Here is a 25,002-nt window from a genome sequence, read left to right as displayed (position 1 = left end):
AGTGGCACGATAACATAGTGATTAGCACAACACTATCGCACAACGCCAGCGACCCGGGTTCAACTCCTGCCACTGTGTGTCAGGAGTTTGTACGTTCTCCCCTTTACTGTGTGAGTTTACTCCAGCTGCTCTGGTTACCTCCTTTAAAGCTATTTCCTCTCACCTTAACCCCGTGTTCTCTTGCTTTTAACATCCTCACCCTGGGAACAAAGACTTATTTTCACTAGCACACTGGTGAATCTCCACCAGTTATCTCCAGAGCAATCACATACTGTGTAGGTCATGGGCAGAAGGCAGAGAGGATTAACAGAGATGAGGGAATTCAGCTGAGGGCAGGATTTGAGAAATTGGAGTAACTTTCCTTGGATTATCAGACATTTGGTGGATGGGAACAATGGGTTTTTGTAGGGTGGATGAAGGGAAAATGAAGAGGGTTTTATGGAACATGTTGCCAGAGGAAATGCTAAAGGCAGGTCAAGCCCAAAGTAAGTATTGTCCCTAGTTTATAGGTGAGTGGTAGATCCGTGGAAAATTAATGGGATAATGGGGAAAATGGAGTGGGGTCAGAGAAAATGGATGCTTCATGGCTGATGTGGTTAGTGTGATCTCCATCAGCATGGGTACACCACAAGGCTATGTGTTTAGCTCCCTGCTCTACTCGTTTTATACTTATGACTGTGAGGCCAAGCGCAGCTCCAATGCCATATTTAAGTTTGGTGACAACGTCAGTGTCACTGGCCAAATCAAAGCTTGTGATGAATCAACATATAGGAGGGAGATTGAAAATCTGGCTGAGTGGTGCCATGCCAACAACCTCTTTCTCAATGTCAGCAAGATCAAGGAGCTGATTATGGACTTCAGGAGGAGGGAATCTGAGGTCCATGAGGCAGCCCTCATCAGCGGATCAGCGGTGGGGAGGGTCAGTAACTTTAAATTCCTCGGTGTTATCATTTCAGAGAAGCGAGCCTGGGTCCTGCAATAAGAAGAAATCACAGCAGTGCAAGAAAATGAATCTCGGGGGTTATATATGGTGACATATGTGTACTTTGTACTTTGAACTTTGATGGGCCAAAGGGCCTGTTTCCATACTGTGTGGTAAATTAAACTGATAACAAGAGAAAATCTGTAGATGCTGGAAATCCAAAGCAACACACACAAAATGCAAGAGGAACTCATCAGGCCAGACAGCATCTATGGGAAAGAAGTAAACAGTTCAGTTTTCAGGTCGAGACTCTTCATCGGGTAAATTTATTTGTTACTGTCACATGTACCGCGGTACAGTGTAGAACATATATTGCATTTCATTCATGCGGATGAGTTAACTGAAACAGGGCATTGTGGTAGTATAAAGTAAAATAATAACCATAAGACAGAGGAGTAGAATTAAGCCAATTCTCTCATTGAGTCTGCTCCGCCATTCCATCATGGGTGATTTATTATACCCCTACTTTCTCCCCATAACCTTTGACCTCCCCCTTACTAATTAGGAAGCTATCAACCTCCGCTTTATTTAAATATATCCAATGACTTGGCCTCCACAGCAGTCTATGGCAATGAATTCCATCGATTCACCACCCTTTGGGTAAAGAAATTCCACCTCATCACCATTATAAAAGCAGATCTTGTATTCTGAGGCTGTGCGCTCTGGTTCTAGAATCCCCCAGTATAGGAAATATGCCCTCTACGTCCACCTTATCTATGCTTTTCAATATTTGATAGGTTTCAGTGAGATTCTGCCCTCACTCTTCCAAACTCCAGTGAATAGCTCAGAACTCTCAAACACTTTAACAGAGAGCAGAATGAAGTGTTTCGCTCTATGACTTTAAATTTCCCCTGAAGTTCCTACTGGATTTTTGTGGGCTGTTTTATATTTTGGCCTCTGGTTAAGCTCTACATGTAGAGTGGCCTTTCATAACTTAGATCTCTCTGTTCAGTTACCCCTTCAGCCTTCTTTTGAGAAATGAAACTGATGAATGAATATGTCACAACACAAAGGCTTCTGAAGTACGCTGGCTTTGAAGCTCTTGTGGGTAGTATTGGCGGGCTGCTTTTTTCTTTGTAACCAGGTAAATTCATATCGCTCTGCTCTTTAATTAACGATAGTCTTGGTCAGTGAGCTTCTGAATTCAGCAGGCCTGGAAGATCTGGAATTCCTTGCAGTCTGTGTTAAATTAGCCTTTGGCAACAACAGTGATGATGTTGCAATAGGCTGCAAAATTCCTCCCCCAGAGAGCAAAAAAATCAGCTTTCTGCTAATCACTTTCCATCCAGCTGCATAAAATACGACAATAAAAATTATATTAAATTCCTCACCTTTGTGCTTATGTTCTTTCTTGCTATATCTGCAAAGTTCTTGCAAACTTGTACCATCATGCCATTTCTGGCTTCCCGTCAATATGTCATTGAAGGCCACAGCTAGCCCTCAAGCTCTTACATTTTGAACCCAATGCTCTCCAGATCTATCTATCTATCTATCTCTCTCTCTCTCTCTCCTCTCTCCTCTCTCTCTCTCTCTCTCTCTCTCTCTCCTCTCTTCCCCCCCTCCCTCCCTCCCTCCCTCTTTCTTTTAGACACACTTCAAAACCTACCTAAAGTGTTGAAGATTGCAAAAGTATGCAGTGAGATATAGATCAGTTGCAGATCTGGTCCGAGAAATGGCAGATGGGTCAGACCAAGTGTGAGGTGTTGCACAGTTAAAGGCAAGGTCCTTGACAGCATTGATGTACAAGTGGATCTTGGGGTCTTAGTCCATAGCTCCCTGAAATTGGCTTCACAAGCTGATCGGCTTGTAAAGAGTGCATGTAACATTCAGTACTTGCCTTTATTTATCAACGCATTGAGTTCAGCAGAAAAATTTGCTGAGAAAATCATGGTCAAAGACCCTAATTGTCCACATCATACGACACGGCACACAATAATGATGATGATGATGTAATAAGGTAACAGTGAAAGTCTTTTATTTCCATGCCATCCATGTAGTTCATGCCATACATAAGTATCTTGAGGTAGTATGAAAGAAAGCAAAACAGTAAACACAGAGATGCTGCAGAGGGTAGAAATGTAAGCAACACCTAAAATGCTGGGGGAACTCCACAGGTCAGGTAGCATCTTTGGAGAGGAATAAATAGTCGACGTTTTGGGCAGAGACCCTTCATCAGGACCTGCATCAGATTATAGTGTAGCAGTTGCAGAGAAAGTGTCAGGATAGAGAGGTGAATAAAGCACAAGTGTCACAGCGAGGTAGATTGGAAGGTCAAGAATTCATCTTTCACGTGAGAGGTCTGTTCAAGTGTCTTACAACAGGGGACGGAACCTGTCCTTGAATATGTTGGTACATGTTTTCAACCTTTTATATCTTCTGCCTTATGGGAGGGGTTAGACGAGAGAATGGTTAAGCTAGAAGGAGTCCTTGATTATGCCTGCTGCTTCTGTGAGACAGTGGGTGGTGACTTAAAGTGGATCAATCTGGTAGTGGCATTACATACACTGCTGCCTTTTGTAGAGTGCTGTACATGGTTCAGAAAAAAAAACCTAGAGTTGCTCTGACCTGATAATGGTTTACACCAACAATTAAAGAGCAATTCAGAGAGAAGTCCATAGCACTGGTGATGCTAAAGCCATTTATTAATCCCAGTCAGATTCAGTCCCGATGAAGAGTCTTGGCCTGAAACTTCGACTGTTTACTCCTCTCCATAGAAACTGCCTGAGCAGCTAAGTTCTTCCAGCATCTTGTGTATATTACTCTGGATATCTAGCATTGGTGTTTAAGATTTAGATACATTTCACACCTTCTGCCCCGAGCGCTGGGTCCTCAGGCAGGATGTGGAATCAGCAGACTAATGTAAATGAGCAGAGGCTCTGGCATTTCAAGAACGTAAGACCCATCAAGTCTGCTTCACTATTCCAACATGGCTGATTTACTATCCCTCTCAACCGCATTCTCCTGCCTTCTCATAACCCTTGACCCCCTGACAAATTAAGAACCCATCAACCTCTGCTTTAAATATACCCAATGACTTGGCCTCCACAGCCATCCGTGGCAATAAATTCCACAGATTCACCATCCTCCAGCTAAAGAAATCTCTTCTTATCTCCGTTCTGAAGGGTTGTCAGAGCACCTACTCTGTGTCCTCTGGTCCTAGGCTTCCTCTTGGGTCTTTCAATATTTGGTAGGTTTCTGTAAGTGGAGCAGATCCTGGCTCAGTGACAGTGCAGAATTTCACAAACTCTTAACACCAAACAGAAAGTTAGCATGCAGTTATCACGAGTGATTCCGAAGTCAAACGGTTCATCGATGAAGGAGGTGAGGTTACAGAGTCATGGACAAAGTATGCTGGTGTCAGAAGCATTGGTGAAATTTGCGGGCTGCCCCCAGTGCATTCCTTGGACTGTGTTGGTCGTTGACGCAAAACTAACACATTTCACTGTGTGTTTCAATGTACATGTGACAAATAAAGCTAATCTCTCTCTTTATAAAAAGCAGTGAAATCCTGCCACAGTTATACAGGGTGTTGGTGAATCTAATTCTGCTTCTGATTCTACAGAATGAACTCAAAGCACCTTTCATTCATATGAGGTGCGTTAGACTGAAATGAGATCACTCATTGGCTTTGAAATTCTTTTCATACATGTTGATATCTATTTCTCTGTCTCTGGTTGGAAACAGAATTTCGCTAACATATCTTGTGAAATTTGCGGCAGCACCACATTAGAAGACATAAAAATTACTGTAAGCTACAAAAACAAATAGTTCAGAAGACCAATAACAAGGTAGTGTCATCAGTTCATGGATTGTTCAAAAAATCTGACGACAGAAGGGAAAAATCTGTTCTTAAAATGTTCAGTATGAGTCTTCAAGCTCCCGTACCTCCTCCCCAGTGGTGGTAATGAGAAGAGGGAGTGTCCCGGATGATGAAGGTCTTTAATGCAAGATGCCTCCTTCTTGAGGCACTGCCTCTTGAAGATAAGACCACAAGAAATAGGAATTAAGCTATCCAGCCCATTGAGTGTTCTGTGCCATTTCATCATGGCTGATTTATTATCCCTCTCAGCCCTATTTCCTTGCCTTCTCCCCATAACCATTGATGCCCTGACTACTGAACAACGAATCAACCTCTGCTTTAAATATACCCAATGACTTGGCCTCCACAGATACACCACTCTTTGGTTAAAGAAATTCCTCCTCATCTCTGCTCTAAAGGGACCTCCTTGTATTCCAAGCCTGTGCCCTCTGGTCCTAGATTCTACTACTCGAGGAAACATCCTCTTCATGTCCAGTCTATCTAGGCCATTCAATATTCAGTAGGTGTCAATAAGATCCATCCCCGTTCTTCTAAACTCCAGTGAGTACAGCCCCAGCACCATCAGATGAGCTTTATATGTTAACCCTTTCATCTCCAGGATCATTCTCATAAACCTCCTCTGGATCCTTTCCAATGCCAGCACATTATTTTTTGATGTGAAGCCCAAAATTGTTCACAATACTCTGAATTTGGTCAGTCCAATACCTTATAAAGCCTCAGCAATATTCTCAGAATCAGAATCCAGTTTACTATCACTGACAAATGTCATGAAATTTGTTAACAAATGCGAAAATCCAGGAGCATCACTATCTGGAATGGAGATTTCAGTGCGCAGAGTTTCAGAGGGTTGTAGATTCACTCATGTCCATCACAAGCATAACCATCCCCTACAATCAAGGACAGCCAGTACAAACAAAAAATAGAAAATGTTAACAAACATGAAAATTGGTGCTTTGCTGCAGCAATATATTGCAATACGTAAGAATAAATCAAGTATATTTATGTTTAAAAAGTTAAATAAGTAGTGCAAAAATAGAGAAAAAAGAGGTAGTGAGGTAGTTGGTTCATTGGTTCAATATCCATCCAGGAATCTGCTGGCAGAGGGGAAGAAGCTATTCCTGAATCACTGAATGTGTGCCTTTAAGCTCCTGCACTTCCTCCCTGATGGTAGTAATGAGCAAAGGGCATGCCCTGGATGATGATGGTCTTTAATAATGGATGCTGTCTCTTTGAGGTATCACTCCTTGGAGATGTCCTGGATGTTGGGGAGGCTAGTGCCCATGATGGAGCAGACTCAGTTTACAACTTCCTGCAGCTTATTTCAGTCCTGTGCAGTGGCCCATTCTTCCGAACTCCAGTGAGTACTGGGTTGTCATTGATTGTAGGGGAGAGTCGAATTCCTGACGGAGATGACAGAATCTACAGCCCTCTGCAGCTCTAAGCATTGAAATCTCCATTCTGGCTAGTGATGCTTCCATTCACACTGCTTTCCACCATACATGTATGGAAATTTGCAAGAGTCTTTGGTTTTAATTGCAGAGGGTGCGGGGAGCGAAGATCAAGGTGGCCAACTGAGATGAGCTGAATGACAACAATATCCCCTGGATCACTGCTACTCTGTACAGTTGACCAGGACACATATCTCAGCATCTTTAAATAAAAATTAAAATAAATACAATGAAATGGACTTGTTTAAATGTTAAAAAAAAATCTCAGGATTAGCTGAGGTTTGGTCTGCAGACTGGATTGGACTCAGCAGATTCTTTGTGACCCTCGTTAAGAAAAGTGTAGAAATGGAGAAAATATATTGAATAGTTCATAATAATACTTTTATACAGTAAAGTGAGGGAATATTCAAATTCATTTATTTTTCACATATCCTTTGAAGCATTATCGTGAAATACATCATTTGTGTTAACAAACAACACAACAGAAGGATGTGCTGGGGGCTGACGGCAAGTCTTGCCACTCATTCCTTTGCCAACATAGCATGCTCACGATGTTCAGCAAAGAATAAACATCCATTGTTTTTTCTTGAGGGTCAAGATGGCATAAGGGAATTATATATTTGCTTTTCACAGATTAGGCCCTGACAGAAGTCTAACAGTGCCACTCACCTGCCTGAGAGAGACCAATAGTGCCTATAAAAAAACATTCACCCTCCTTGGAAGTTTTCATGTTCTACAACATTGAATCACAATGGATTTAATTAAGCCTTTTTGCCACTGATCAACAGAAAAAGACTCTTTCGTGTCAAAGTGAAAAACAGATCTCTACAAAGTGATCTAAATTAATTACAAATATAAAACACAAAATAATTGATTGCATATGTATTCACCCCATTTAATATGACACACCAAATCCTCACTGGTGCAGCCAATTGGTTTTAGAAGTCACATAATAAATGGAGATCTGTTTTTGGAGATCTGTGTACAGTCAAGGTATTTCAATTGATTGTCATAAAAATACACCTGTATCTGGAAGGTCCAGCTGCTGGTGAGTCAGTGCAAAAACTACACCACGAAGACAAAAGAACACTCTAAGTAACTCCGCAAAAAGGATATTGAAAAGCACAAGTCAGAAGATGGATATAAGAAAATTTCCAAGTCACTGAATCTCCCTTGGAGTATAGTTAAGTCAATCATCAAGAAATGTAAAGAATATGGCTCAGCTGTAAATCTGCCTAGAGCAGACCATCCTCAAAAACTGAGGGACCATGCAAGAAGGGAACTAGTGAGAGAGACCACAAAGAGACCTATGACAGCACTGGAGAAGTTGCAAGCTTCAGTAGCTAAAATGGGAGAGACTGCAGATACAACAACGGTTCTATGGTTGGATAAAACCAAAATTGAGCTTCTTGGCCATCAGTCTAAACACTATGTTTGGCATAAGCCAAACACCGCATATCATCAAAAACACACCATCCCTACTGTGAAGCGTGGTAGTGGCTGCATCATGCTGTGGGGATGTTTCACTGCAGCAGGCCCTGAAAGTCTTGTGAAGGTAGAGGGTAAGATGAATGCAGCAAATTACAGGAGAATCCTGGAGGAAAACCTGATGCAGCCTACAAGAGCACTATGTCATTCCAGCAAGACAATGACCCCAGGCATAAAACCAATCTACATAGGAATGGCTTAAAAACAGCAAAGTTAATGTCCTGGAGTGGCCAAATCAGAGACCAGACCTCAATCCAATCGAGAATTTGTGGCTGGACTTGAAAAGGGTTGTTCACTCACGATCCCCATGTAATCTGATAGAGCTTGAGCAGTTTTGTAAAGAAGAATGAGGAAAAATTGCAGTGTCCAGATGTGCAAAGCTGATACAGACTTATCCACACAGATTCAAAGCTGTATTGGTGCCAAAGGTGCATCTACTAAATACTGACTTGAAGAAGTTGAGTAATTATGCAATCAATTATTTTGTGTTAAATTATTGTGTAAATTTAGACCAATTTGTATAAATTTGTTTTCACTTAGACATGAAAGAATATTTTCTGTTGATCGGTGTCAAAAAAACCAAATTAAATCCAGTGTGATTCCATGTTGTAAAACAATAAAACATGAAAACTTCCAAGGGGAATGAGTATTTTTTTAGACACTGTCCACCTTACTCCACCACCCCCACCACTCTCCCATTCTCCATTCACGCGGCCTCTCCAAAGCAAGACTGGCAGCCGTGCGCTAATTAGTGTCAAATCGGGGCATGGTTTTTCACCAGTGGGTCCCGGCTTAATGGGAAATACTGAAACAAATTTTAATTAGGATCCAAGGAGTTAACAGACAGAGGAGACATTCATCAACCCTTTGCTGCCAGATTCAGCTCGGGATTCCTGGGGTGAAGGGTCAACGTTCTGCCACCGCGCATGCTATCTGGAAGGCAAGTGCACAAACTAGAGGTGAAGTGACACTGGCCTGACTCCTCGCTGGGCCAAGGACAATGTTTTCAGTCTCTGTCTCCTGCTCCAAGCTCCCTTGACCGGCTTGCTGCCGCATGTTTTCAGCAAACATGCGAGGGCAGAACCAAGTGGTTGCACGTGATTAAACTCAAGCATTGCTCCGCTCTGCACTGAGTTAAAGCATGATCTGAATTCGTCAACATCAAACATAGAACGGTACAGCCCATGGTGTTGTGCCAACCAATATGAAGCTACTCTACAATCAATTTAATGCTTTCTTCTCACATAGCTCTTCATTTTTCTCTCATCCATGTGTCTTTCACCTTTGGAACATGGGAGGACACTGGAGTTCCGAAAGGAAACCCATGCACTCATGGGGAGGGCGGACAAACTTATTACAGACAGAGCCGGAATTGAACTCCGATCTCCAAAGCCCCAAGCTTTAATTGCGTCGCGTTAACTGTAACACTACCACAGCACCCATCTTGTACGCCTCTATCAAGTCACGTCTCACCCTTCTTCACTACAGAGGGAAAAGCGCTAGTTCACTCAAACTTCACATGATTGAAGGTTATGTCCTATTCTACTGGGTAGAGGCAAGAGTCATTCCAATTGAACTTTGTTGGCCACATTCACTAACTTAAACCAGATTACCAGGTTAACCCCAGTAATCGATATACTTTTACTTTGTTTCCCCTTAAACCAGTTAGTGTCTTGGTGAACCATCCCGGCAACACCCAATTACACCCACGTGACCAATTAACCTGTTAACCCATACGTCTTAGGAATGTGGGAGGAAGCTGGAGAACCATGAGGAAACCTACCCAGTCACGGAGAGAGGGAACAAACTCCTGGCAGACAGTGACGGAATTGAACATGGATCGCTGGTACTGCAATGGCATTGTGCTGCCAATTACACTGTCATACCGCCCTCACACTTTACCCTGTATGTCTGTAAATCTCGTACACCTTGATTTAAATCTCATGCCTGTGGTGAAGATATACATTAATGTTCACTAGCATTATCATGGCATTTCAAACCAACTTTCTAATGACTTCTCTGCCAAGAGGTTTCTTCTTGCGTGCTAGATCATAAGACCATAAGAGATAGGAGAAGAATTAGGCCATTCAACCCACTGAGTTACCCCACCATTTCATGATGGCTGATCCGTTCCCCTCTCAACCACATTCTCCTGCCTTCTCCCCAGAACATTTCATGCCCTGACCTAACAAGAACCTATCAACCTCCACTAAATACAATGACCTGGCCTCCACAGCTGCCTGTAGTAACAAATTCCACAGATTCACCACCATATGGCCAAAGAAATTCCTCCTTATGTCTATTCTAAATGGATGCTCCTCTATTCTGAGCCCGTGCCCTGTCTTAGACATCCCCATTATAGGAAACAACTTTTCCACATCCACTGTATCTGGGCCTTTCAATATTCAATAGGTTTCAATGAGAACCTTCCTGTCAGCTTGAACCAGACTGGCCATTCTCCTCTGACCTTTCTCATTAACAAAGATTTTTCACCCAGAGAACTGCCACTCACTGCATGTTGTTTCTGCTATTCACATCATTCCCTGTAATCTCTAGGGACTGTTGTGTGTGAAAATCCCAGGAGATCAGCAATTTCTGAAATACTCCAAATACCCTGTCTGGCACCAACAATCATTCCACAGTCAAAGTCATTTTGATCACATTTCTTCCCCATTCTGATGTTTGGTCTGAACAACAAATGAATCTCTTGACTGTCTGTGTGCTTTTATGGATTGAATTGCTGCCTCATGATTGGCTGATTAAATATTTGTATTAGCGAGCTGGTGTACAGGTGTACCTATTCAAGTTGTCACTGAGTGTATGAACAAACCAATGATGTGAGAGATGGGTGTTGATCTTTAGGATTTGATGGCTTTTCTCTGTAGTTAAAATGAGTTTGAAGCCAGGTGAGGGCTGAAGAAGAAACTAAAATTTGTCTCATCCACTCAACAATTCAGTAATAGCTTCTTTCCCTCTGTCATCAGGTTTCTAAATGGACATTAAACCCATGAACACTGCCTCACTACTGTTTTTCTCTCTTCATGCACTCTGTATTTAATTTAATTTTTTAAACATATATATTTTTTGCTGTAACTTACCGTTCTTAAGTGCCACATAAGAACAAATTTCACGATATAGGTCAATGAAACTAAATCTGATTCCGATTCTTCAAGGAGCTTGCTTTTGGTATCAAGTCTTCTCACACATTGTTTCACTGTGGGAATAGTACATGCCTTTCCCTTCAGCTCATCCAATTTGAAATCAAATTTGATGCAAACCTAGGTAGTAGTTATGTTTTATAAAGTGGCACAACCTCAGACAACAGAGGAATGTTAATACGACCATTGATTGCGACAGTGCAGATTAAACATAACCCAGATCAGTAAACCCATCATTAGTAATAATTGGACTGTCTTTTAATAATAAACTTATTTTCTGAGGTTGATGTAGAAGATGAAAATATTTATCATAATGCACACTTGTAAACCAAGACATGCATCGTCTCTTCTGTTTAATATGTGACTATACTTGGCCAAGGCTAGGGGCAGTCAAGAAGACCAGTTCTTTGGCAGCCAACCACGGCCCCATTATCCGACCCTTAGTCTCCAGAATGCAAATGGTAGATTATAATCAAGCATTCCATTTTGTTTCCTTCTGTCAGGCAGTCAAACCTCTAGCGGGTTGGTCTGTTGAAATTGGTGATGCCTAATTTGAAGTATTGTAGCAGTTCTGGTCACCTACCTACAGGAAAATTATCAATAAGCTTGAAAGAGCGCAAAGAAAATCTACAAAGATGTTGCTGAGACTTAAGGATCTGAGTTATAGGGAAAGGTTGAACAGTTAGGACTTTATTCCTTCTAGCGTAGGAGAATGAGGGGAGATTTGATAGAGGTAAAATATATAAAATGAAGATGGAGATAAATAGGGTAAATGCAAACAGGCTTTTTCCATTATTGTTGGGTGAGACAAGAATTAAGAGGCCATGGGTGAAAGGTGAAATGTTTGAAGGGAACATGAGGGGGAATTCCTTCACTCACAGTGTGGAACAGGTTGCCAGCAGAAGTGGTGGATGTGGGTTTGATTGCAGCATTTAAGAGAAGTTTATATAAATATATAGAAAAGAAACATATATATACTTATATCCCTTTAATGTCCTATGCTCCATGTGTGGGTCGATGGAACTAGGCAGAGTAACAATTTGATGTGTACTAGACTGGCCAAAGAGCCTGTTTCTGTGCTACGTGTTCGGTCGGCCAAGTCCAGACCGAAGTCATCAAAACCTGAAAATTAGTAAAGGCCATTAGCCGTAAGACACAGAGGAAGAATTAGGCTGTTCAGCTCAGTGGCAACAGTGCAATGTAACAGTGAACTGAAAATAAGTAACAAAAATCAATATCTGGTGCAAAGGACAAGCTCGCGCACCATTCAGAAATCCGAAGGCACAGGGGAAGAAACTATTCTTAAAACATTGAGTGTGGGTCTTCAGGCTTCTGTACCTCCTCTCAAATGCTTGTAATGCAAAGAACACAGGTTTCAGATGGTGAGGGTCTTTAATGATAGATGCCATCGTCTGAGGTACCGTCTCCTGAAGATAAGACTGTCAGACCATAAGACATAGGAGCAGAATTAGGCCATGTGGCCCACTGAGACAGCTCTGCCATGGGTGATTTATTATCACACTCAACCTCCTTCCCTTTGATGCCCTTACTAATTAAGAACCTTATCTACCTTCGCTTTAAATACACCCAATAATTTGGGTACACAGCCATCAATGGCAATGAATTCCATAGATTCGCCACCCTCTGACTAAATAAATTTCTCCTCATCTGTGTTCTAAAGGAATGTCCTTGTATTCTGAGACTGTGACCTCTGGTCCTAGATTCTGTCACTTGGTCCCAATACCTCTAGACCCCACTGCCTGAATAGAAATGGAAGGCAGTAACTGAGGAGGTTGCAGAGTGAGAATTTCGTACATGTTTGGAGGAGCTGAAGGTGAAAGTCCAAAGCATAAAGGTTAAAAAGAGTGGGGAGTGGACAACTTGAGAGCTGACTTTTAAAAGCTGGCATTGAGTGGCACAGTAGGCTTTAACCAGCAAGGTGAAATGTGAAGATGAATGTGAACCAGCAAGTGTGGAAAGAGCTGCCAGCAGAAAGGGCTGATGTGGGTTCTATTGTAACATAAAACTATAAAACCATAAGACATAGAATTAGAATTAGACCATTCAGCCTAGACGATTTGAAGGTCCTGTTTCTGTGCTGTAGTGCTCTATGACTCCATGACTCTTGGATGTGACTTCCAAAACCTGAAGGGGTTATTTTCTACACATAGAAACAAAGTAGCTGTCAGTTACTTGTCTGTTTTATTGGCCAAGGAGAAACTGATATTAGCAGCTTCCTTGATCAGTGGCAGAAGCAATCAAACTGCAGCTTTAGTCCTAAAAGAAACTCTGGGTACACGAGGAAGGTAATGTTTCCTTACTAATGTTGGCTGGCTCACTCTGCAGAATATGCAACAAGCCACTATACGTGACACGCCCACCATCTTGGAGCCAATCCAACATGGGGGAGTTTTTTTTCCTGAGAACTTCTACACTCCCTGACCCTATTTCCCTGACAACCCAGGGCTGAGGCAGCACATAAGCCGGCAAGCACAATCCTGTGCCTTCCATGGGTGACTCACCAAGAATCACACACCAATGGATTTGGCTGAACAAGCTTCCCTTTCATTTAAAGGAGATGTTTAAAACTCAACCCCCAGGTGTTGCGGGTCGAAGGGAAAGGGTGTGCAGGTAATCATGGTACTAGATGGATTTGTCAGAAGCAGCTCCTTTGGTCTGTTCTGTCATATCAAGTCTGGTTCAGCGATCTTGCATCATTGACCACACTCCAGTCTTGCTCAGGGGTGAGGAATTTGGCAAGTAGCCGACTTGCAAATCTTCCAGTGGCCTCCTCCCTTCAGCTATGACCACAGTCCAGAGTCCATGATTCCTCACGAACTACCAAAAGACAGCCGTGCCTTCGGGAACCTGGGTGGTCAGCTTTCAGATTCCTTCCCCAGTCCTCCCCACTCTGCCGTCCCCTTGGATCAGCAAATTGTAAATTAACTGAGCATGATTCATTGGTTATCAGCTGTACCCGACAATAACAGCAAACCTCTGCGGGAGAACGTTTAAAGTAGAAAAGCTGTTGCACTGGGGCAGTTCTGGAAGTCAGGGCCCAGTGGCACGAGTAATTGTCACAGCTGAGGTCATCCTTGGTTGCAGTGATTGACCACAACTTCTTCTGTGCCTTGTCATAAATCTTCACTCTCTACGAAGTATTGCAGTACCGTTTTCCTGGTTTGGCAGTTCGATTGTTGCTATAGTCATATTGATTTTTTTTATTGTCTTTGGTTTATTATGTCACATGTGAAAAGCTTGTCTTGCATACTGTTCACACAGATCAGATCATTACTCGGTGTATTGAGTGAGCGTAAGGTGAAACAATAATACTGCAGAATGAAGTGTAAAAGCTGCAGAAGAGTGAACAATAAAGGGCAAATCATAGTGAGGTAGATTGTGAGGACAAGAGTCCATCTTGCCATACAAGAGGTCTGTTCAAAAGGCTGATAAGGGTGGAATAGAAGCTGTCTTTGATCCTGATGAACATGCTTTCAGACTTTTGTGTCTTCTGCCCAGTGGGAGGAGTAGAAGACCATAAGACATAGGAGCAGAATTAGGCCATTTGGCCCATCAAGTCAGCTCCACCATTCCATCATGGCTGATTTATTATCCCTCTCAACCTAATTGTCCTGCCTTCTTACAGATCAAGAACCTATCAACTTCAACTTTAAGTACACCCAATCACTTGGACTCCACAGCCATAAGTGGCGATGAATTCCACAGATTCACCACTCTCTGACTAATGAAATTCCTCCTCAAATCTGTTCTAAAAGGAGCATCCTTGTATTTTGGGGCTGTGCCCTCTGGTCCTAGACCCTGCTACTATAGGAAATATCCTCTCCACATCCATTCTATCCAGCTTTTCAATATTCAATAGGTTTCAATAAGATCCCCCCTCATTCTTATCAATCCAGTAAGTACAGTCCCTGAGCCATCAAATGCTCCTCAAACTTTAAACCTTTCACCTCAAGGATCATTCTCTTGAAACTCTTCTAAACCCTCACCAATACCAGCACGTCTTTTTATTAGATAAGAAGCCCAAAGCTCTCTTGATACAGTTACTGTGGTCATGTGGTCTGACCAAGGCCTTACAAAGCCTCAACATGAAGAGAGCATATCCAGGATGGGTCATCATCATTATGTGCCATGATGTATGACATGAGCATTTATGGTCTTCCAGATGACTATGATTGTTCTTTCAAATTTTTCTGCAAAAGTGATTTGCCATTGACGGTTTCTTGGCAAGATAGGTGACCCCATCCATTACCAATACTATTCAGAGATTGCCTGACGTCATTGGTCGCAAAACCTAGACATGTGATATGGAGTAACTGCCCATACAACCATCCACCACCTGCTTCCATGGCATCACGTGTCCGTGATCAGGGGCCAAGTAGGTCCTACACCTTGCCCGAGGGAGACCTGTAGGCTAGCAGAAGGAAGAGGCACCTTACACCTCCTTTGGTAGAGACGTATCTCCACACTGCCGCCAGGGTAGGTGGGCTCTTTATGAAGGCTGCTTTACAGAGGCAATGAGGAGTATATTACTCTTAGACTCTACAATGTTTAAAAGGTGATTGGACAGCTATATGAATGGGAAAATTTAGAGGGATATGCTCCCGTTTGGTTTTCGGTGTTGAATATGTCAAATAAGGTTCAAAGTTCAAGATAAATTTGTTATCAAAGTACATGAAATTCAATAAAATTTTATTTTAAAAAAATACATAAACAACACCTTGCAGGCTGCCCCCAGCATCACTTTGCTTGTGTTGGTTGTTAGTGCAAATGATTTATCTCACTGTATGTTTCGATGTACATGTGATAAATAAATGAATCTGAATCTTTTTTCGAGTGTTCAGCCTGATATTCGCTGTTTTTAGAAGTCATAAACACATGAGATTCTACAGATGCTGGAAATCTAGAGTAACACGTGCATGATGCTGGAGGATCTCAGCAGGTTTGGCCACATACATGGCGAGAGATAAACAGTTGACATTTCAATCTCCAAAGTAAATTTATTCTCAAAGTACATGTACTGTATGTCACCATATACAACCCTGAGATTCATTTTCTTGCGGGCATACTCAATAAATCTATAAAATAATACCCGTAACAGAATCACTGATAGACTGCACCAACTAGTGTTCAACTAGAGTGCAGAAGACAACAAACTTTGTAAACAAAAAGAGGAAATAATAATAATAATAATAAATATATAAGCAATATATATCGAGAACCTGAGATGAAGAGTCCTTGAAGTTGAGTCCATAGGTTGTGGGAACATTTCAGTGATGGGACAAGTGAAACTGAGTGAAGTTATCCCCTCTGGTTCAAGAGCCTGATGCTGAGGAGTAATAACTGTTCCTGAACCAGGTGGTGTGAGTCCTGAGACTCCTGTATGTTCTTCCTGATAGCAACAACGAGAAAAGAGCATATCCTGGGTGATGGGGATTTCCCTTCAGGGAAAAGTTTCAGGCTGAGACTCTTCATTAGAACAGAATAGAAGGAATGTGGAGGCTGTTGATTTGGAGGAAGAAGTTTGCCAGGATGCTGCCTGGATTAGGGGGCATGAGCTGTCAGGGGAGGTTCAGAGAAAGCAATGAAATTGTGAGAGGTATAGATAGACAGCTGGTATCTTTTTTCACAGGGTTGAACTGGACATTTCAACCAGTTATTTCTATGCTTTCTGACTCTATGACTAGAGGACATACATTTAAGCTGAGAGGGGGAATGTGTAAAGGAAAAATGCAGCACAAGTTTTGTTTTATACAGGAAATGGTGGGTGTCTAGAATGGTGGTGGTGGAGGCAGGACATGATAGAGGCATTTAAGAGGCCCTTAGACACATGGTTATATGGACCGGGCCACGTGCAGGTAGCAAGGAATAGTTTAATCACTTCTGATTAGCTTCATTCGTTCAGCACAACATTGTGGGAAGGAGGTCCTGTTTTATGTTCTATGTTCTAGTTTGCAGGTATAATAGTTAATTAGGAATTGTGCACTCTGTGTACTGTGTCCTGTCTACACTGTGTACTGTGTAACTGTGTCCATCATTGCAGAGTGGAAAGAGCACACCACTGCCAGAAATATCAGCATTGAGATGAAAATAGAACATAGAACAGAACAGGCCTTTCAGCCCACAATATTATGCCGACACTTTAACCTGCTCCAAGATCATTCTAACATTTCTGTCCTATATCGTCCTTCATTTTGCTTTCATCCATGTGCCTCTCCAAGAGTCTCTAAAATGTCCCTAATGTCTCTGTCTCTACCACCACCCTGGCAGTATATTATGTTGTGTATTTAGTATTTCGATAATACTTGAGTAATTATGTAGATAAATTGTTTTATTATTTTTGTTCATTTAAATAATTAATTAAGGGGTTATATGTAAAAATACGTTATTTGCTTACTTCATCAGGCTACTACGTACTACATGTGCACCTCGCTTAAACAAAGTTATGCCCATATTTTCAGACTCCGTTTCCTTTGAATTAATTTAGTGTTTACAAATCATAACATATTCCATGTACCCACCGCTCCCTGTGTAAAAACCTCACTCCTGACAGCATCCCTCAATACTTTCCTCCAAACACCTTAAAGTTACACCCCTTGTTGTTACCCACTTCCGCCCTGGGAAATGCTGCGTTGGCGCCAGAATGTGGGGTGACACTTCTGGGCTGCCGACAGCACATGATTAGTTTGTGTTGGTTGGTAACGCCAACGATATATTTCACTCTTTGTTTCAATATACATGTTATTCTTAAAACTAATGTGACTGTGAATCCGAATCTGAAAAAAGTCTCTGACTGTTCTCCCTATCCATGTCTCTTATCATCTTGTACATCTCCATCAAGTTACCTCTCATCCTTATTCCCTACAAAGAGAGGAGTTCTAGCTCGCTCAACATATCCACGGAAGACATGTTCTCTAGTCCCAGGCAGCGTCCTGATAAATGCCCTCTGCGCCCTCTCTAAAACTTTCACATCTTCCTGTAAAGCGACGACCACAAGTGAAAAATATTCCAAGTATTATAGGTATTACGTCCTCCCTCACTTAGATACAAAAAAAACATGGTATCACTTCAAAATGTAAGGGAAAATAGGGTTATTTGCTGTGTGTGTGTGTGTGTGTGTGGAGGGGGGTGGAATCTTATACACATAAGTCCATCTCTTTGAAGTGATGTCTCAAAGATATATCAAGGCTATGACAGGATCTTTGGAAGCTCAAACCCGTCAGTTACTGGGGCAGGAGCTGGAGGAGAGGAGTGGAAAGTTCAAAGTAAATTTATTATGAAAGTACTACCCCGAGCTTCATTTTCTTGCAGAAGAGATAATTAAAATGTTCATTATTGAGTCATTATTGAGTGTTAAATGGATTTTTGTTCAGGGAATCTCGGGCAGGAAAGTGGCTTTGATGCACCAGCGACCTTATTGAATGGTGGACAGGAATAAGGGGCCCTGGGCTTAGTCCTGCTCCCCTTTCCTCTGTTTGCATTGCATTCACGTTCATGTGCAGGATGTAGAATTAGCAGCATTAATTGAACCAACTTCCTCTGGCTGCTTGAATTCAGCAGAAAACAGTGCCATTGAGTCTTGGACATCGAAGAGTTAACCGTGTAACTTGGAAATATACGAGCGGCCTGAAATTTAAATGCAGCCTCCCAGACTTCTCCAGTTGCTGTGTGCTTGTACTGATGCCAAGCGAGAGCTCGGATAAAAATCCACTGCCTTCCCACTGCCCCCACCTCCCCTTGACCACCTCCCATTTACAACTCATCTCCAGCAATCTGGTCCCACAACCTGACAACAGCTTGCTTGTATCTCACTTGTGGCAGTTCAGTTCAGAGGTTATTGTATGCTTTCCATATCAGATGGAAGCTACCAATAACAGCCCATTGCAAGGGGGAGAGAGAGAGAGGAGGTTGATCATGGTCGGAGATAACTTCCTCTCTGCATTCTTCGCGTTTAATTTTTCTTCCCCCTCTCAGTGGATTCTTGACTTTTGCTTAAGATCACAGCCCATTCCTGGGCTTGTGTGTGTGTGTGTGTGTGTGTGTGTGTGTCTGTGTGTGTGTGTGTGTGTGTATGTGTGTCAGTGTGTGTCTGTGTATGTGTGTGTGTGTGTGTGTGAGTGTGAATGCATGTGTGAGTGGGTGGGTGTGTACAAACGTGAGCGTATGTAAGTGTCTGAGAGAGAGAGAAAGGGAAGGAGAGACGAGAGAGAGGAGAAACAGGGAGACAGACAGACAGACGAGCCTGCTGCATTTAAAAATAGAGAGAGAGAGAGAAACGTCGAGAAGGTTCCCAAGTGTTTTCCTCTTCATGCTGGCAGACTAGGAGGTATAGCCCAGCACGCTTCCTGGTCGAGTTTTTGCAGTTCTGTTGAGGGAGGAGCATTGCAGGCAGTCAGAACCACACAAGCAGAGGGAGCAGCGCTCCAGCCACACCTCAGGAGGACTTGCTAGCCATCATGCTCCACTAACAAGGGAAAGAGGAGATAGACTGCAATTTTTGGTTTCTTAAGAAAGAGGGACGGGAAAAAAAATATCTGAAGATGAATCCCAGAATGCCTTGAGTGCTTGTTCCTCTATTCAAGTGAATCAGGGGAAACAGGAATATGAGGTAAGTTCTTGATTCCCTCTGTGTGTATGTGTGTGTGTGTGTGTGTGTGTGTGTGTGTGTGTGTGTGTGTGTGTGTGTATGTGTGTTGTATGTGGTGTGTCTGAGTGCACGCGTGTGTATGTGTGAGTGTGTGTGGGGGGGTGGGGGTGCTGGTGTGAGGAGATCAGGAGAACATGGTTGATTTAGAACCCAGGTCAGACACGGAGAGGAAGTTAGAGCAAGCCCAGGCTGGTTTGTCAGATCAGGCAAGGGGAAGGAGGGAGGGAACTGGGGTTCGGAAAGGGTGTGGGGGGGGGGGACGTGTTTCTGTAGCACCGAGCGGGGTCTCAACGTGCCTCCCAAGCAAGGGAGCACATTTTTACTCCAAACAGTAGTAATGTAGGGCAGCCAGGATCAGTGAGGTGGTTGGGAGATAACTAGTGCACAAGAAGCTCCCATAAGCAGCATCGTGAAACTGAGCAGACTATTTCTTCTTTTAAAGATGACAGTGCCGGTGGGGGTTTGCCTCCATTTACCCACTTGACCCCAGACCCCTCCCCCACACCCCCCCCGAGAGGGACGCATGTGGGGAGGGGATGACTTTTTGATGTCTACCTTAGAGGGTTCCTCGGCTTCACACGGGATCCGAACAGTGGCGTCTCAAGGCACTTCCACCTTGCCGCCCTTCCCCCCACGCCCCAACCTCGTGTCAGATCAAGGGAGCCCGCCATGAGTCCCAGTTAGGGCAGGCGGGACAGCAGACGGGGTGCTGGGGAGCGAGATCAGATTTCGGAGGAGGGTTGACAGTGACATGGGGGGTGGGTAGTGGTGGCAGGGGATAGGGTGAGGGTGCCAGGCGGGGGGGGGGTGGGGGGGAGCGCAGATCTGCGTTCTGGGTCACTGCGGTGTGTGGTTCCATATCGAACGCCATCTCTGGGTGGGAGGGAGGGTCAGAAGGTGGGAGGTGCAGACATTTTCTTGCCTCAGAGTAGCTCCGTCCTGCCGGCGCTCTGCAGCACGCCATAACTCGACAACGCTCCTCTATTACAAAAGACAAGCAAAACAGGTGGGCAAAAAATAACAACCCCCACACTCCTCCCCCACCACCTCCTACCAGCCTCCCCCCCCACCCCCCCCTCAGCTGAGGTAAATGAATGGCAATGTGGTGCCAGTGCTGTGCCAGGTAGCCGAGTGTTGCTCCCTCACAGAGGTTGGGTTGAGGGGAGCAAGACGGGGTGCGTGAGGTATTTGATTTAATATGCGCGACCCGATGGCAGAATACATCGCATGTGGAGCCAGTTGTGTGCACCGAGAGGTTAACTCTCTGCCTTCCACCTCCAAGTGATGTGTGACATGTTTTGCTGTTCTTCCTTATATGGCCAGTGCTGTATTTCAATGCTGTGGCGATATTGCCAAGTTTACAGAGGGGAAGACGTCCTCTCGGAGGAAGGTGTGGGGAGGGGGAGCTGGTGGGAGGGAAGGTGTTTACTCTCTCTCTCCCTTCTGTCCTCTCTTTCTTTCTCACTCATTCTCTCTTCCTTGCTCCCTCTTTCTTGCTTATTCTGTCAGTCTCTCTCTTCTTTTCTCTCTCTCTCTTTCGCTCGTTCTCTTTCCTGCTCAGTCTCTCGCTCATTCTCTCGCAGTCTTTCTCTCAAGCACATTCTCCACTATTTGCAGTGCGTCATTCTGTACCGGCTAGAACAGAAAGTGTTATATTTTTCTGTCACAGGCCTCTCTGGTGCCTCCTACTTTATTTGATGGTTCTTTCACGAGTACAGCCACTGTATAATTCAAGAGTCACGGCCATAACACGCGTTTAAAAGAGAGTTTGTTTTTCCATGTGTATGCTTGATTTCTTTTGCCTTTTCGTAAAGTGGGGAGGTTTGCCAAGGTGAGGACAGTGAGACTGGAAATTATGCCGTGAGCTAACATATGGGGCGGCTGACGCTGCTGCTCAGATTCTAGGCCTGCCCAGTCAATCCTCCTCAGGGCCTTGCCCCAGTTCACTGCTAATCTTCTGAACGCCGAGGACCGGGCCGCAAAGGACCAGCGGTGGGGTTGAGGAGGGTGGGGGTGAAGACAAGGACAAGAAGAGTGGGGTGTTTAGGATGAGGCTTGTGGTTTCTGGTCCCCACTGGCAACCATTTCAGGCGTGGAAACGAACTTGAAAGGGGGTTGGCGGGAAATGAAAAAAATGAAAGGCCCTAACAATATTGAGACAGGGTAGGGTGGGGTGGGGACGGGGGGGCGGTGTGAGGCAGGAGGAGGTGCTTAAAATAAGCCAGATGTTTGAACCTTTTCCAATGGCTTTGATTCAGCACTGCAAGGCAGAGAGATGTGGAAAAGTGTGACTGAAACATAGTGAAGAAGGGGCTGTAAGGTGGTAAGACTCTGGATGACTGGCCTTCGGTCCTTGCCTCGCGAGTAACCGCACCCTACCGTTATGGATGCTCGCTCTGATTTATCAAGCCCCCCCCACCCTGTTCAATGTTACTCGAACTGTATTCGCCACGCGAGAGTAGGCCCAACCCATGTGCTGGCACATCTTTCACCCTCTTTTGAAAGAAAAGAAATAATCAGGGCCTCGTTTGGGTTAGAGTCGGCACGCTCCTGCTTCCTGAGCAGTCAATTAACTGTGAGAGTTCCTACATCCCTCTTCAAACCAGAAATAATAATAAAATCCACCTCAAAACAAATCAAGCATCTGGGGCTTTGCAAAGAAATATTTGGGCCTGTTAATAAAGAGATGAAGCATGGCCTGGAAAAATGAATCCTATATATATATATATCAAAATAGGCAAGCTGATTTCGCTAGAAATTTCATACCAGGAATTATCAACCTTGGATTAGAGAAGCCAATCTCACACTGTTACCAGCCAATACATAGCAACAAGTTGCAGCAGTACAGACGATTGTATTTATACTCCTTAATTCTGATCAGGCTTTTGACAACATCAACATCAAATTATTTCTGAATCGTGTCTGGTTCAAAACCTTCCAAGACTTGTCTGGTGTGTGGGATAGATTGCGTTTTGCTTAAGGCAGGGGGCTGATGTGAAATCTCAGAGCGATGGTTTTGACTGTGGAATCGTAAAACTTACCATACACCTGTATTTTGTCAGTGGTACAAATTGTGGTTAACTTCAGCCAAGTGTGAGTTGAGCGAATTTTGGTTGTGTTGCTGGGTAATGCTGTGTGTGTCTCCAGGGATCCTGTCAATGATAAGATGGATCAGACCGTTTGTTAACAGCCTTGCAGTCTCTTTCATTTGTCTGTACCACTGCTTGTTCCGAGATCTCTTCCTGTACCACACCTGGTTCAGGTGACCCTACGGGTGGGATGTTGTTCCCAGTGAGATCGGCAGACGGTCAGTGACTGGCCAGTCTCCTCTCTTCCCTGTTTAAATGATATAACAGAGAAATACAGCATCTAACTGGACTATACTTCTTCCCATGTACACGTAGACAGACAGACAGACAGACACACACGTGCGCGCGCACACTAAGAGCAGCCGGTAGGCACATGCCTGTCCTGCTAAAGTCACCATTAGATATGATTAGTCATCGCCTCAGATCTGTTGTGTACTGTACGTGGCTGTGGGTTCAAATCCCACACTGGGATCTGATGATGGTCTGGTAATCCAGAGGCTTCGTTGAATGATTCACGGCTGCACAATCATACCCCGCTGTGACATCTGGGCGATTATGTTGTTTTATTCATTAAGTATATTTGGCATCAAAAACAAGGGTCAGTAGTGATGACTGCAATTGGCAGAGTGATATTAAAAAACGTCTCTTTGCCTTCCATATGGATGTAGTCAGCTGTCATTACCCAATATGACCCATAAGTAACTCCAGACCTTCAGAAATATGGATGCTTTAAATTGACCTGACCCCTCAAGCTGAGAGTTTGAATTGAAAATGGTTGACACTCTACAAGTGCCTTCACCAGCTGGAAATCATTGGTTCAAGAAGGTGTCATCACCACCTTCTAAAGGGCAGTGGAATGGAATGGCGAAGCACTCGATGGGCTGAATGGCCTAATTCTACTCCAGTGTCTTATGATCTTATGACAGTGAAGGGCAAGACAACAACTACTGGCCTTGCCCTGACACTTAAATGAAAGGACTCAGTCCAGGCCTCATAGAGTCACACAGATCAAATTTTTAATGTTACATACATCTTTATCAGAATCAGAACAACACTTTACAGCACCAGTATCCTGGGTTAATTCACACTGCTTCCTGTTAGGAGCTCGTACGTTCTCCCCATGAACACATGGGTTTTCTCCGGGTGCTCCGGTTCCCTTCCACTGTCCAATGACGTACCGGTTGGTAGGTTAACATTGTAAATCGCCCTGTGATCAGGCAAGGGATAAGTCAGGGTTGCTAGGCCTACTTCATTCTGTATTTCAATAAATAAATAAATATCAAGTATAGAGTATAGGAGCAGGGATATGATGTTGAGGCTCTATAAGGCGCTGGTGAGACCTCACTTGGAGTACTGTGGGCAGTTTTGGGCTCCTTATTTAAGAAAGGTTGTGCTGACGTTGGAGAGGGTTCAGAGAAGATTCACTAGGATAATTCCGGGAATGAGAGGGTTAACATATGAGGACCATTTGACTGCTCTTGGACTGTACTCCGTGGAGCTTAGAAGAATGAGGGGGACCTCATAGAAACATTTTGAATGTTGAAAGGCATGGACAGAGTGGTTGTGGCAAAGTTGTTTCCCATGGTGAGGGAGTCTAATACAAGAGGACATAACTGAAGGATTGAAGGGCGCCCATTCAGAACAGAGATGCAAAGAAGTTTTTTTAGCCAGAGGGTGGTGAATCTATGGAATTTGTTGCCACGGGCGGCAGTGGAGGCCAAGTCATTGGGTGTATTTAAGGCAGAGATTGATAGGTATCTGAGTAGCCAGGGCATCAAAGGTTATGGTGAGAAGGCAGGGGAGTGGGACTAAATGGGAGAATGGATGAGCTCATGATAAAATAGCGGAGCAGACTCAACGGGCCGAATAGCTGACTCCTGCTCCTTTGTCTTATGGTCTGATGGTAATGGAAATGGATTGCTCCCAATATGGGGATATCACAAACTTGGGGACATAGAATTAAGATAATAAGATCTCTTTTTTGAAACACGTCAGGTGGTTGAGGTGGATGATGCACCATGAGGGGAAGTAGTGGAGTTGGATTAACTTCAAAGTAAGATTTAAAATTTAAAACTAAATTTATTATTAAAGTATTTATGAGGCCCTCCACTGGTCGGAGTTGACCATGCCTGTTGCTTCCCGGGTGTCTACATGATACACAAGCCGAGGCAGTACGATATGGAGAGCAAGCTGCTGCCTGTGCACCAGGCTTCTCTCTCCATGCACCTGATGAATCTAAAGGAATGACAGAGACTGAACAACAGGAATTCTGCAGATGCTGGAAATTCAAGCAACATACATCAAAGTTGCTGGTGAACGCAGCAGGCCAAGCAGCATCTATAGGAAGAGGCG

General features: G+C 43.7%; 1 protein-coding gene across 11 annotated transcripts in view; it reads left to right on the top strand.

The window, feature by feature from the left end:
• Positions 1-25,002, top strand: part of mbnl1 (muscleblind-like splicing regulator 1) — a 331,477-nt gene that overhangs the window by 46,311 nt on the left and 260,164 nt on the right. For 2 of the 11 annotated variants that reach the window (XM_063045330.1, XM_063045325.1), the window contains exon 1: positions 18,850-19,522. The exons of 3 other annotated variants lie outside the window; for them this stretch is intronic. The gene's annotated coding sequence lies outside the window, so the exon portion shown is untranslated. Of the gene's footprint in view, positions 1-18,843; positions 19,523-20,543; positions 20,568-25,002 lie in introns of those variants that run through there. 6 more of the 11 variants (XM_063045319.1, XM_063045321.1, XM_063045329.1 and 3 more) reach the window with 5 other exon arrangements.

The sequence above is a fragment of the Mobula hypostoma genome, chromosome 4 (genome assembly GCF_963921235.1).
Source record: "Mobula hypostoma chromosome 4, sMobHyp1.1, whole genome shotgun sequence".
Classification (NCBI taxonomy): domain Eukaryota; kingdom Metazoa; phylum Chordata; class Chondrichthyes; order Myliobatiformes; family Myliobatidae; genus Mobula; species Mobula hypostoma.
This window is presented reverse-complemented; position numbering and strand designations above follow the sequence as displayed.